We start from the raw sequence: 13,318 nt of genomic DNA on the forward strand, positions 1-13,318 counted from the left end.
GATAGATAGATAGATAGATAGATAGATAGATAGATAGATAGATAGATAGATAGATAAAGAGATAGATAGATATAGATATAAATAAAAATTGACACTTTGCAGTGGCTGCCTAATTGTTTCATGTGAATCCCTAGTTTCCCTGGATCTCCTGTATAAGATGTTTTTTCTGATTCTCCTACATACAGACACAATTAGTTAATATCACTTCCTTCTTGAAGTTTGTTTCCTCAACTATGTACGTACTTTGCATTTACTTATCTATGTGCATTTTACATAGTTCAGTAAAATATAAGCTCCTTAAGGAAAAGGATTCTTTCATTTTGATTTTTGCATCTACCGTGCTTTGTATGCGGTAGACTGAGGCAGTTATCTAGCAGGTGGAGCTATGGGCCTGGAGTCAGGAAGACCTGAGTTTAAATCCAACCTCAAACATTTACTAGCTCTGTGACCCTGGACAAGTCACTTAATTTCTGTTTGCCTCAGTTTCCTCATTTGCAAAATGGGGATAATAATGGCACATTCCTGCCATAGTTGTTGAATTGAGTATGTGTGCGTTCTCAATTCAACTGAAGTAAGAAAGCATGAGTTCTCTCCCTCAGTTAGGCTATAAATTTCTCCCTCAAAGGGTGGCCTTTGCATTTGCCCCATAGGACTCTGAGATCCCTGAAAGTTAGCTTCATGGTTACTAAATTGATAACTCCCTGAAGGGGAGAGGAGTTTAATAAGTGCTTAAATCAATGAACTGAATAGAATGGAATGGAAGTAAATGGAATAGAATGACTAGACTTGATACTATGCCACCTGGCAGCCATTCTTGAGGAAGAACCCACTGGTGATAGGCCCAGAAATGTTGACCTTGACCTTCTCTGTCTCTGACCTAGGCTAGTTTGACCCTCCTTAGGAAACCTGGTGGCCATTCACTCTCAATGGCTCCACCATATCAGTGCTGTAATTAGTGTGGACAACTAATTGGCATTAGCTTTATTGAAGTTCAGAATTCCCAAACTCAAATAATCCACTAGCTTCAACCTCCCCAGAAGCATGGATTATAGGTATGTGCCATCACACCAGGATTCCAATGTTTTTTTATAGATCTTCAACTGAGGACCCACCCAATGGACTGGGATCTTCCTCAAATTCTATTATATTCGATGCCTACTAGTGGACCATTCAGATTGTCCATCTATCATCCTCACTCTCATTGAAAGGCTCTTCCTCCCTTTTCCCTACTGTATATTTTCCTAGAGACACGCTTTTTGCAATGAGGACCTATGCTCCAGGAGAGGCAGGAAGGAAATATGTCATCAAGGAAAGCTATGATAGCTTACATCACTGTAGCACTTCAAGTTTTGAAGAGCCCTTAATATATGAGAGTTAACATGGTATAGTGTATAGAAAGTTGGTATTGAAGCTAGGAAAACATGAGGTCAAGCCCTGCATTTGATACCTACTGGCTATGTGATCAAGGATAAATTCACTTCATCTCTCAGTGTTCTGGGCAACTTTCTAAGATTAGAAGGTGCTGATCTACATTGGTACAAGAATTTTTCTCACCTGGGAGCTCCTCATTCCAGTGAAATGGCAGGTTCATTTCCTATCCTTATCTCTGAATGTTATCTTATGTAATAGATAAAGGAAGTGGTCCAGTCTTATGAGAAGAGTGAGGGCTACAGATGGGCATCTTGTGTCTTCCACTGGTATGTATGAAATGCAAATTCATCCTACCCCCTTCTATATATTTAATTCAAGACCCAATGAAGAGTTGTCTAAGACCCAATGAAGAGTTGTCTATCTGTTGAGCCTGTCTCAAATGTATGTATAGATACACTAATTCAATAGACTAACCACTCAGCTACATGTCACAGTCTAAACAATAGGCATTTTTCATCCATTTAGGTTTTTTTTTCAGTATGGATTGTTATGCTAACTTCTTTTGAATTTTTCATGGCTCTCGTTGAAAAGATCCCATAATGTCTTGGGGCTTAATGAAAATGCCTATTCAAGGCATCTTTTATGAAAATATGGAAACAAGAATTATTGCCAAAGCTATTTGCCACTGTTATGGCAAATTATATTATAATTTGAACAAGACACAAATTGGGAAAGGATTCCTTATAGATGATGAGATCCTTCCATTGTTCCTGCTTGTGGATATTGTGCTAATTGTATCATCAAATAGTGATAATACATACAGTTCTATGTTTAGTCCATCTGGAGTGGGGTTTATAACATGAAAAAAATGGGGATTGGACAGAGAGAAAAAGAGGACAGAACACTGATGGTAGAACAGGGGAAAACACAGAAATAGAGATCCACAAAGATTCCATGGAGTACTTCTTCCAAACTGTGGCCTTTAGGGATGCTGCCCCTGAAGATCTTCAGACCTCTGTTGCATTTTCACACCCATGAGCATAAAGGGGAAACCTCTTCCCTTGCTCTCTGCCCTGTGAACTTGTTACATTTAAAGCAAGTGTCACAGGTGCCCTCCTTTGTCTATGTGATGTGGCCTTGCTGGGAAGGGCAAACTGGTACCAGCCGGGGCTGTGCTTTCCAGTGTCAGGAGCTAAGCTACCTGCATGTACGCCCTCTCAGCTCTCATTGTTTATGAAAAGATAAGCCAGTCTACCTCCCTAAGGCTCCATTCACTAACGCTTACAACTTTTCAAACCAAAATAGCCCTCCCTGGCCACTCTTCTCTATGTGTTTTCCCCCTATTTGAGTAATCTCCTTAAAGGCTGGGCTATCTTCCCTTTGATTTGTATCCTCAGTAGTCAGCACAGGGCTTGTCACATAGTAAAGGGTTAATAATTCCCCCACCCCCCTTGAATTCATTCAGTCGATCATTTGTTGTTAATTTTTTCATTCATTCAGGGAAAGTGATTTTAGGATTTAAAGCCAAGAAGGGACTTTAGATACCATCTAACTTAACCCCTTCATTTTACAAATGAGGAAATTGAATCTTTGAAAGGTTAAATGACTTGTAGAAGGTCACACCAAAAGCAACAGAAAAGGGGTCCAGAGACTAAGATTATCTGGTTCTAAATTTAGGGCTCTTGGCCACTTGGGTTGACAGAGTGACGAGGCTATGGTTGGAACCTAGAGGATGGGGAAAATTTACCCCTTGTCAACATCAAACACCTCTCTTTTAGATTAAACCTACTAAATCTACTGTTGTTACAATCCATGTGACTCATCTTTTCTAATCACTCTCCATGTGTTAAGCACTAGGGAAGGCTTTGACAAAAACATTTGTTTCCACATCTGTCTCACCCCACCCCCACTCCTCTACTTTCCCCTCCCTGTGTCCACCCTTTAAGTATCTTGATTTTAGGATGACCAAGTTTATGTTGATGTAATCAGGGGGCATCTGACATCCAAAGGTTCAACAGAGGATATTTCCAATTCCTTTACCACCTTAGGGAGCAGTGTGTAATTGTTGCTATAAAGTAAGGAGCTGCAGTAACCTTGGGAATTTGAAATCGCTTCAAGAAATTGAAGAGTAAATTTTTTCTTAATAATGCCACACACCACATGGGGCTGAGAGCCAGAAAGCGCATGTGGCAGTTCTTCCTGAGCTGCAGAAGGACAGACTGCCAACTTTCAGTTTCCAGGGAGGACATGAGGTTCCATTAACCCATTTCCCTCCAGGGGCTGAGCTCATGGGAGGAGGGGGGAGAAAACAATGACAAATGAAATTATACGTAAAGCATTCTGTAAAAGCTCTATATAAATGCTATAGCTATCATCACCACCACCACCATCATCATCATCAACATCATCATTAGTCTGAGATTGCCGATAATTATTGCATTCTTCCCATTACTCCTGGGGAAGCTACTAGTGGGGGGGCGGAGCTAGCCATATCCTGAACCCCTGTTTCCCTAGATAAACCCAGTGGGATTGGAATGCATATCAGCATGAGTGAACAATTAACTTGATGTATCCAAGTGAGCACTAATCTGGATGTCTAGAGGGTAGGGTTCTAGCATTGCTTCTGCCATTAATTTAGTGCATCATTTTAGAGAAGTAGTTTCACTCCTCTGAAGTGATCTCTTTGAATTCCGTTTATTTGTACCCATGCCTTATCTTCTTTTCTAGTGCTTAAGTTTCTTAAGTGTTGGGACTATGTCTTACTCATCTTTGTATCTCCAACAAACCTAGCACCAGCTCTTGAATATCAGATAGGTATTCAGTAAACATATGATGAATGTATAAATGAAGGAATGGGCCTCATTTTCCTCATCTTGTGAAAAGGGGAGGGGTTGCACCAGATAAAGGCTAAATCTCTTCCAGCTCCAGATTTCTATGATTCCTTCACCAAGCAGTTGGGGGAAAGGTTGGGGTGGTGAGTAACATGTGAAATCTACAAGAGATAAAATATGTAAAGCTTAGGCAGGGAGGCGTGGTATCAATGCAGATTATACTATTGGTATGGTAGTCCTGCTGTTCAAGGCACCCTGTAGACCTCCCATTAATCCTTAATGATTTTCTTTTCATTATAAACCAAAGGCAGGTAGCCTGTCTAGGAAAAGAGAAGTGCAAACATTGCTCACTCAGTTTGACCTTGCCCAGAAAGAAGGGTGTGAGTAAAAGGATTCCTGGATACATCCTACTGCAAACATTAATGCTTCGGCTGAAGACCAGAGAGCAGGCTGCCTCAAAAAGAAATGTTTCCCATCAGTTTTGAAGCTAAGACCAGATGACATTCAGTCAGAAATGCTATAGAGCAGTGGTGTCCAATTCAAATAGTAATGAGGCCACTAAACCATATGTAAGGCCACATATTGACTTAGGAAACCGCTTGTTAATATTATCTATGTTTTATTGATTCTTATGTATTTTGTTAAATATTCCCAATTGAGTTTTAATCTGATTCAGGACACAGATAGTGTCGTGGGTCCCATATAGACCACAGGCAGAAGGATTTTTATTTTGGGGAAAAGGTTGGACTAGTAGTTTCTAAGGTACCTCCCAAATTTGAGATGCTAGAAGACCAAGGATCATCAGCATGACATGTATAGACAGGCTTGGAGTCAGGAAGAACTGGGTTCAAAATCTACACTGAATTGGCTATGGGACTTTAGGCAAATAACTTAGATTATAAGTTGCAGATCTGATTAATAAAGGCATGTTTCCTTCTTTCCTTCCTCCTGATCTTCGTTGGCAGAGGGAATCTCCTCACTGGAAGGACCCCATACCAATGAAATCATAGGCCCAATCCTCTCTACTTCTCACCTCTCCCAAAAAAAGAATTATCATTCCACTTTGTTTAATGTCATTTTAGCAATGACATATGCAATAAAACTTTACCAATTTGGAATAATTGAGGGAGTGCCAGCTTGGAGTCAGGAAGAATGTTGACTATAAAAAGTTGAGGTTTATTTTCAGGGAGAAATTTGTGATCTTTCAAAGAATTGTGCAGTTTCCCAAACACTATCCTGTCTACTCTTTTCCTATTTAATTTGCATCCAGTTTATTGTCCATTTGATCTATGGACAGATGGACAAACTTAAAGGATCATGGAATTTGAACTGGAACAGACTTTAAAGTTCACCCATCGAGCTTAACCTCATTTTACAGTTGGGAAGACTGTAGAAGTTAAGCGACTTTCCCATGGTCACAAGATAGTAAATTTCTGGAGCAGAATTTGAACTCAGGTCTTCTTGACCCCAGAACCAGCACTGTATCCTCCATACCACCTGGCAGCCTCCAATTTAGAAATTGTCTATCTAACAGCATATTCTAGTCTAGATACAAATTATAGAAACTTATAAAACAAAATACAATTTGATTACTCTCAAGTGTGTACTCTAAACAGAGCCATAAATGGGAGCCATAAATTGACCTAGAGATAAGTCTATGGGAAAAAAAAATTACAGATCACAAAAGCCCCACGTTATCTGATGATGCATCACAGACTTGAATGTCCTTTAGCATAAAAGAATTAGTTGCTGGACACAGCAATTGAAAGCCTGGTGGAGGAATTCTTGGCGTCTTCAAAAATGTTATTGATTTTAGCCAGGATTCTTTGTTAAAAACAAGAACCTGAGGAAGAGTACAGAAGAAGAAGACATTCTTTCTAGCTTTTAATTCAGTGAGAATCACAGACCTTGTGGTTGGATTAGTGTACGTTTCAAGTGACTAGGACTCAAGTGAATGTGATTTTACTGTTGATGCTTATGCAATGAGGCTCACTGGGAAATTAAAGAGCACTTAGTTCTACAGAAGATGAAACAAAGCCCCAGAGAGGGGGACACATCAAAACGTTGCGAGAAGATTGACTGCTAGAAAACCACTTTTAAGGCTTCTTGGCTACAGGTCCATGTAGTTATTTGGTGCGTCTCAGAATCACAGAATATCAGAGGTTGTTGTTTGGCCTTCATTTTCAGAGAAGACCAATGACATCACAGGTAATGTCTTGACTTGCATATGAATTGAATTTAAATAACGCAGAGTTGCACAAAGTTATCAGCCTTACACTCTCTTCCAAAGTCATTCAAGTCCAGTGGCAAGACAAACGTCTAGATGACTGATGATGCTCAAGATGCAGTAGATGACTTTGGCATCTTCGATGTCTGACCCAAGCTCTAAGAGCTTCATTGCACCTGCTTCTGTCACCTTCATGGCCATTGGAACAAATTGCTCTCATCTGCCCATTCTGCCAGGGAAGTCTTCACATGCTTGGGGTAGACATCCCCATGACTCACTGATGGGTTTGAGGCCTTTTGGCTACCTTCAATCCGGTTTAGTCCATCTGCTGAGACAATTTATTGGACTGTGGCCTCTGTGCATGCCACAGTTTCTTGGAGCCACAGGAGAGAGATGGGTGATTTCATTGGCATAGGGAATTCTCTAAAAGGGAAACTCCCTCTTTCAGAGGAGTTGACATCTTCTGTGCAACCTATAAAGAACTACCTAGGACACTGGGCATTAAGTGACTTTCCCGAGGTCACATAGACAGAATGTGACCAAAGTAGGATTTGAACCCAGATCATCCTGGTCTCAGGGTCAGCTCTCTCTCTGCATTGTGCCACATTGTCTCTCTGTCATCAGAAAAGTAAGCAAATATATATTTTGCCTAAATTGGGCAGGGTACCTTTGAGGGTCTATAATTCTCTATTCTTGACTAAAGGGGCCTACATTCATTCACGTTGTAGCTATTGAGTCTTTTCAATCATGTCCATGACCTCATTGGGGTTTTCTTGGCAGAGATACTGGAGTGGTTTGCCATTTCTTTCTCCAGCTCATTTTACAGATGAGGAAACTGAGGCAAACAGAGCTAAGTAACTTGCCCAAGGTCACATAGCTGGTAAGTGTCTGAGGCCAGATTTGAACTCAGGAAGATAAATCTTCCTGATTTCAAGCCCAGTGCTCTAACCATTAAGCCACCCAGCTACCCCCTACATTCATATGTCCAGGTTAACATTCATCCTGGTCCCTCAGTACTCTTAACAGAGTCACCATATCTCACTGAAGGACTTTTGGTCAGGGAATATGTACAGCTGCAAAGGGAGCATCTTGGAATCCTCCACCTCTAGTTATTACATACACTTTACAATCACTGTACCTGTTAACCTGTGAACTCTTCAGAGGGGAAGCTATCTGCCCAAAAAGCCTGCCAGGGCTAACCCTGGCTGCCTGGCTGGGTTCCACTTGAAGTAATTGCACTCTGTTTGCTTATATTTCCTTTTCGATCTCAGACAGATACGCGCTCCTCCTTACCACCCTGCCCTAAATGATAGTTCAGCGCTCCCCTTACATCTGCTAAACAGCTGTTATGTTCAACCTAAGAGGCAACTCCATTTCAGTCCTGGGTAAAATAATTCCTTGTTATCCCTTTTCTCCCTCAAAGGGGTGCTGGGACCCTTAATTAATTGAAGTGCAGACACCTTCCAAAGTCCTTGGGTAAATGCTGCTCTGAGAAGGATTTTCATTATTAATTGTTATTAAAAAGATCTGTACCTGCCCTCCCAATCAAACAGAATGTAGACTTAATATGCCCATTGTGCTAAGAGATATGCTTTAGATTTAGTAAAGCAGGCATCAACTGCTCATTAAAAAGCCCATCATTAAGACAACTAACAATTAAACACAATACTACCGCTTCTTGTCACTTTTAAAGAAATTCACTGCTAATAAACCAGCTACCACACCTTGGACAGAGGTGCATTCACAAGCTGGCCTCCTCATGACAAAAAGTCCCATGCATGTTATTAAATCCCAAGATTATAGCCTGAGTGACCTTTATCTTTATCATTCTATCCAAATTCTGATGTAATTCCTACTTTATGAGAGGCTACTAGTATAGAGGAAAGTGATAGACTTGAAGTTAAAAAATGAGTTGGATTTCCTGTTCTGATACTTACAAGCGATGTAATCATGGGTAAGTTTCTTAACGTCTCAGAGCCTTAGTATGCTCATGCGTGCTTATCCTAAAGTAGGGATAATGATCTTGATTGGCCTACTTCATGGAATTTTTGTGAGGAAGGAAAATACCTTTGAGGTCACTGAGTCCAACCAAATTCCATCATTTTACAGAGGGAATAGTCCGAGACAGGTAATGTCACTTACCCAAAGTCACACAGAGCCAGAATTGGAACCCAGATCCACTGACTCCAAATGTACATGCTGCATCCTTCTGGACCCTCTCAATCCTAGTAAAATGAGAGGTCTTTGAGGAAGAGAAACATTTTGCTTTTGTTATTATTATCACTAGTACCCAGCAATGCCTAGAAAATTCAATTAACAAAAATTTGTTAAGCGCTTTCCATGTGCCAGGCACTATGCTAAGCACTGGGGATACAAACAAAAAACAAACATGGGAGCTTACATTCTAATGGAGGACAACATAGAGAAAACAGAGTTGTTTTAGGTCTGTCATGTCCAACTCTTTGCGACCTCACATGGGTTGTTTTTTGTTTTTGTTTTTGTTTTCGTTTTTGTTTTTGTTTTTGCTTTTTTGACAAAGATACTGGAGTAGTTTTGCCATTTCCTTCTCTAGCTTATTTTATAGATGAGAAAACTGAGGCTCAGGACCACACAGCTAGTAAGTGCTCGAGGGCAAATTTGAACTCAAGAAGATGAGTCTCTATCCACTCTATCCACAGCGCCACCTAGCTGCCATAGAAACCAGTACATACAAAATAAATGAAAAGCAGATTGAAGAAAATTTTAGATTTCTGATCTCTGAGGCACAAATATATTTATTCTACAATAAATTTAGTCACATGTGCCGTAGTGAGGACCCAAAGTTTCCAGTGGATGATAACACATAAGGAACGCAATTCCAAACGTGGCCAGAGATACACCAATGCCTCATTCCTGCTCTGGAGCTTAAGAATGACTTGATTTATTGACGTATTAGTCAATGCCAAGACTTGTCCTTAAACAATCCATTCTTCATTTGACTTCTCTCGGATACTATCTCCTTGCTTAGATATCCCCTGACATAGTAAGTGATGCAGAATTAGCTATTCCCCTACTGCAGTCCTGAAGAGTCAATGGAGAGGGTGGAGTGGTCATTTTCCCTGGTATCCCACAACAGAAACAATAGAAAGACCCAGCGCTTTCCAATGGAGTTTGCAGGAAATTCCCTAAGCCCTTATTACAGTCCCATTCAAGGCTTTCCTGCATTTCCATTAGCTATATTACATTTTTGAAAAACACTGTCAATCTCAAACCTTAGATTTAACAGCAGAAGCTTGTAATCAGGAGAGATAGAGTGGGGCTAGGAAACAACCACCCCCTTCCTTTCTCAGATTCAATTCCTCAAATGCTGCCCCAGTTTCTCTTACTCCAGGGACAAGGGCTGCCATCAATAGAATGAGCTCTCCATGATCCCATACAAGCTTTAATGGGGTAATTAAGAAGCACGATGTAAATTTGGCTTCTACTCAGGGTTCTGTTTTCTCTTTGCAGATACAGACTTGGTGGAAGCTGTTCAAGTGATCCATCATCTTTGCCTGGTGTCGTCAGAAACTGCAGTTCATTCTAGGAAGGCATTAGGCAGAGGCAGATCTTGGAAGGAGAACTGGGTGTGCTGGGGCCCTTTAGTGAGGATCAGCAGGAACCAGACGCTGAAAGGGAACTGTTAGAGGTTTGAGTCCCCAAATCCTAGGCATTTCTGTTTTTCACTGTCATCAAGACCTTGCCCTGGTACACATTGTCATTACTATTCCCAATATTACTCAGCACGGGCATTTCTGTTTCCAAAGGCTTTAAGTGAGGCTGCTTTTATACATGCCTTCTTCTGTATTTACAAAATGTTTGGTTATCATTTCCGAGTTGTGGGCTTATAAATAACACATTTGTTAGAGAAGTGAAGAAAAGTAAGGGGCGTGAAAAGACTCTCTAAATGCAGGCTTTCTAGTACTGCAGCTCACTGTAAAATTCCTATTTTACAGGTAGAGAAAGACCAAGGTAGGGGTGTCAGGCTACAACCTACAGAGCATCATAGAACTATTCTAGAGCTGAGTCAAGTCCACAAGCGCTGATTAAATGTGCCAGTAACTGTGCTAAGCGCTGGGAATGCAATCATGAAGAAAGATAATCCCTGTTCCTAAAGAGTTTAGTCTAAGGGGAAGATAACATATAAAAGAGATCAGAAAAGTAAGGAGGAGAAAAAGAAAGTACAGCATCTCATCCAAAAGAGTCAGGAGTACAGCCTGGAAAGGAATGAAGACATAGTCAACCTGGGCATCCTCCTTGAAATGGAGGTTCCTAGCAGAATCAGCTAATCAGAAAGAGAGGCCCAAGGGGTAGAGAGCACTTCCAGCATATGAAGGAGCACAATGTAGAGAAATATGAGACTTACAGTTCATCTTTGTTGAACCCTTTCATTTAAGAGAGGAAGAGACTGAAGACCAGAGATACTGACTGAATTGTCGATGATCACATAGGTAGCATATTGCAGAGGTGGAATCAGAACTCACTGTCCGGTAATACCAAGTTCAAACAACAAATTTCATTCTGATCCCACTCTTTCTAATTTTAATATGTTCCTGAGAACAATATTATTTCTAGTTTGTGGTTTAGAACATTACATATACATATAATAGAGAAATATAAACATATTTTTATTTTATTTTTCTTTTTGCAAGCAATCAGAGTTAAGTGACTTGCCCAGGGTCACACAGCTAATAAGTGTCTGAGTCTGGATTTGAACTCAGGTCCTCCTGACTCCACACTAGTGCTCTATCTACTGCACTACATAGCTGTCCCAGAACACTATATATTTCAATTAAATTCAATACACATTTATAAAATTCTTACTATGTGCAAATAATGGCATTCCAGTGTCCAAAAACAATGAGGTCATCTAGGCACACAAATAGTTGCAGGTACCGATATCTCCGACTCATGCTGGAGGTAGCAAAGGCTGCATTAGAAAGTAGAAGATGCCCCTGAAATACCCTGGGATATACATGCAAACTGATAAAACACAGCTGGGTAGAGGGCAGTTATCTTCTTCATTAATGATCTTTTGATGTGGATGACCATCCCTTGTTTTTATTTTTTGATAAGCCTCTTCACAGGCTATATGAATGGTCTAGGATTCTGGTATAATGGCAAGGCATAAACAAATAACTACTGTACAAAATAATTCACAATGTTTGCATACAAGAAGTACAAATAACTATATTATAGTAGGTCTTAGGAGGGTATGACCATTTACGGGTGAGAGCATTAGGCAAGGCTTGATAAAGAGGAAACATTTGGGCTGGGCCTTGAAGGATGGGAGAGATTATACAAGGTAGATAAAACAGAGGTTATTTCCAACTTAAAACAAAGAAAGGTGAGGAACAAAAAGGTTAAGTGATGATCTCAGACAACAAGTTAGTGTCAAAAGGATCCTGGGACTAGGAGGCCAATGGACACAGATGGTGGGCATCAAGGAAAAGATGAGTCATTCCAGATGTAGAAATAGACACACACTATTCCCTGTGAGTTTAGACTTCAAAGTGGAAAAACACAGGTTATTCACAGAAAATTGGTCATAGCTCAATATAGACAATAAAGTACAAAGAAAAGAATAATGCAAAATAAGACTAGAAAGGTAGAGAGGAGAAAATTGCAGGATCATAAGATTTAGCATTGTCCCAAACCCTTAGCCCCCATGGCACCCCATTCCCACTGTGAGAAAATTTCTGGTCTGGGGCCCTCCTCTGCTCGTTGCTAACTCCTTCCATGGGACCACAATTTTAGGAAGGACCTCAGCCATGCCTCACCCCACTCATGCCTGGATTCTTTCTAGACTCCACCTCCTTCCCCAATGCATTTCATTGTTCTCCCTTCCCCAGTTTCCAACACCACCATCCCAAATATGTTTTCCTGCCCCATCAGAATAGAAGCTCCTTGAAGGTGCGGACTGTCTTGTTTGCTTATCTTTGTACTTCATCCCACACTTAGCATAGTGCCTGGCATATAGAAAATACTTAATAAATTCACTGTCTTTTTCTCTGTCACTATCTCTCTGCCTCTCTGTCTGTCTATCTGTCTCTCTCACTGGAAGGGACCTTTAAAGTCATCCAGTCCAACTCCTTCATTTTACAGATGAAGAAACTGAGGCCTAAAGAGGTTAAGTGAGTTTCCTAAGGTCACACTGGTTCTAAGTGACAAGAGCATGATTTGAACCCAGTTCCTCTCACTCTAAAGTCAATACTATTTCAACTATACCAACAATAACAATAGCTAGGATTTATATAGTGCTTTAAGGTTTGCAAAGCATTATTCACATCTTATCTCACTGGAGCCTCACAACATCCCTGTGAAGTAGGCACTGTTAATATGTTCTCATTTTATAGATGGGGAAACTGAGGCTGGAAGTGAATTAGCCCAGCTAATAAGTGTCAGAGGCAAGATTTGAATTCAGTTCTATCCTGACTCCATGTCTAGTGTTTTTAATGTTCACTGCCACGTAGAAGCCTCAAAGGCCACTAGAGGTCTTCGAATGCCAGGCTAAGGAGGGTAAATTTTATTCAATAGATAGTCAGGAGTCATTTAGAAGTCTGAGTACAGAAATGACATAATCAAACCTGTGCACAGGGAAAATTAATCTGGCAGCAGTGTGAAGGCTAGATTGAAAGGGGGAAGAGACTGCAAGCGGGAAGGCTTATAAGGAGGTAACACTTCAGGTGAGTGGTAATGGGGGCCTCTGGGATGGCAGTGGCAATGTGAATAGAAAAGAAGGTGGGGGAGGGGAGATACATGAGATATTACTGAAGAAGAATCAAGAGTTTGATCTTATAGGTGAGAGAAAGAAAAGTTAAATATAACAGCAAGGCTTTAAAGATGAATGACTAGGGGGATGGCTTTGCCA

Source organism: Vombatus ursinus, unplaced genomic scaffold (genome assembly GCF_900497805.2).
Source record: "Vombatus ursinus unplaced genomic scaffold, bare-nosed wombat genome assembly UNPS02009205.1, whole genome shotgun sequence".
NCBI classification, from domain to species: domain Eukaryota; kingdom Metazoa; phylum Chordata; class Mammalia; order Diprotodontia; family Vombatidae; genus Vombatus; species Vombatus ursinus.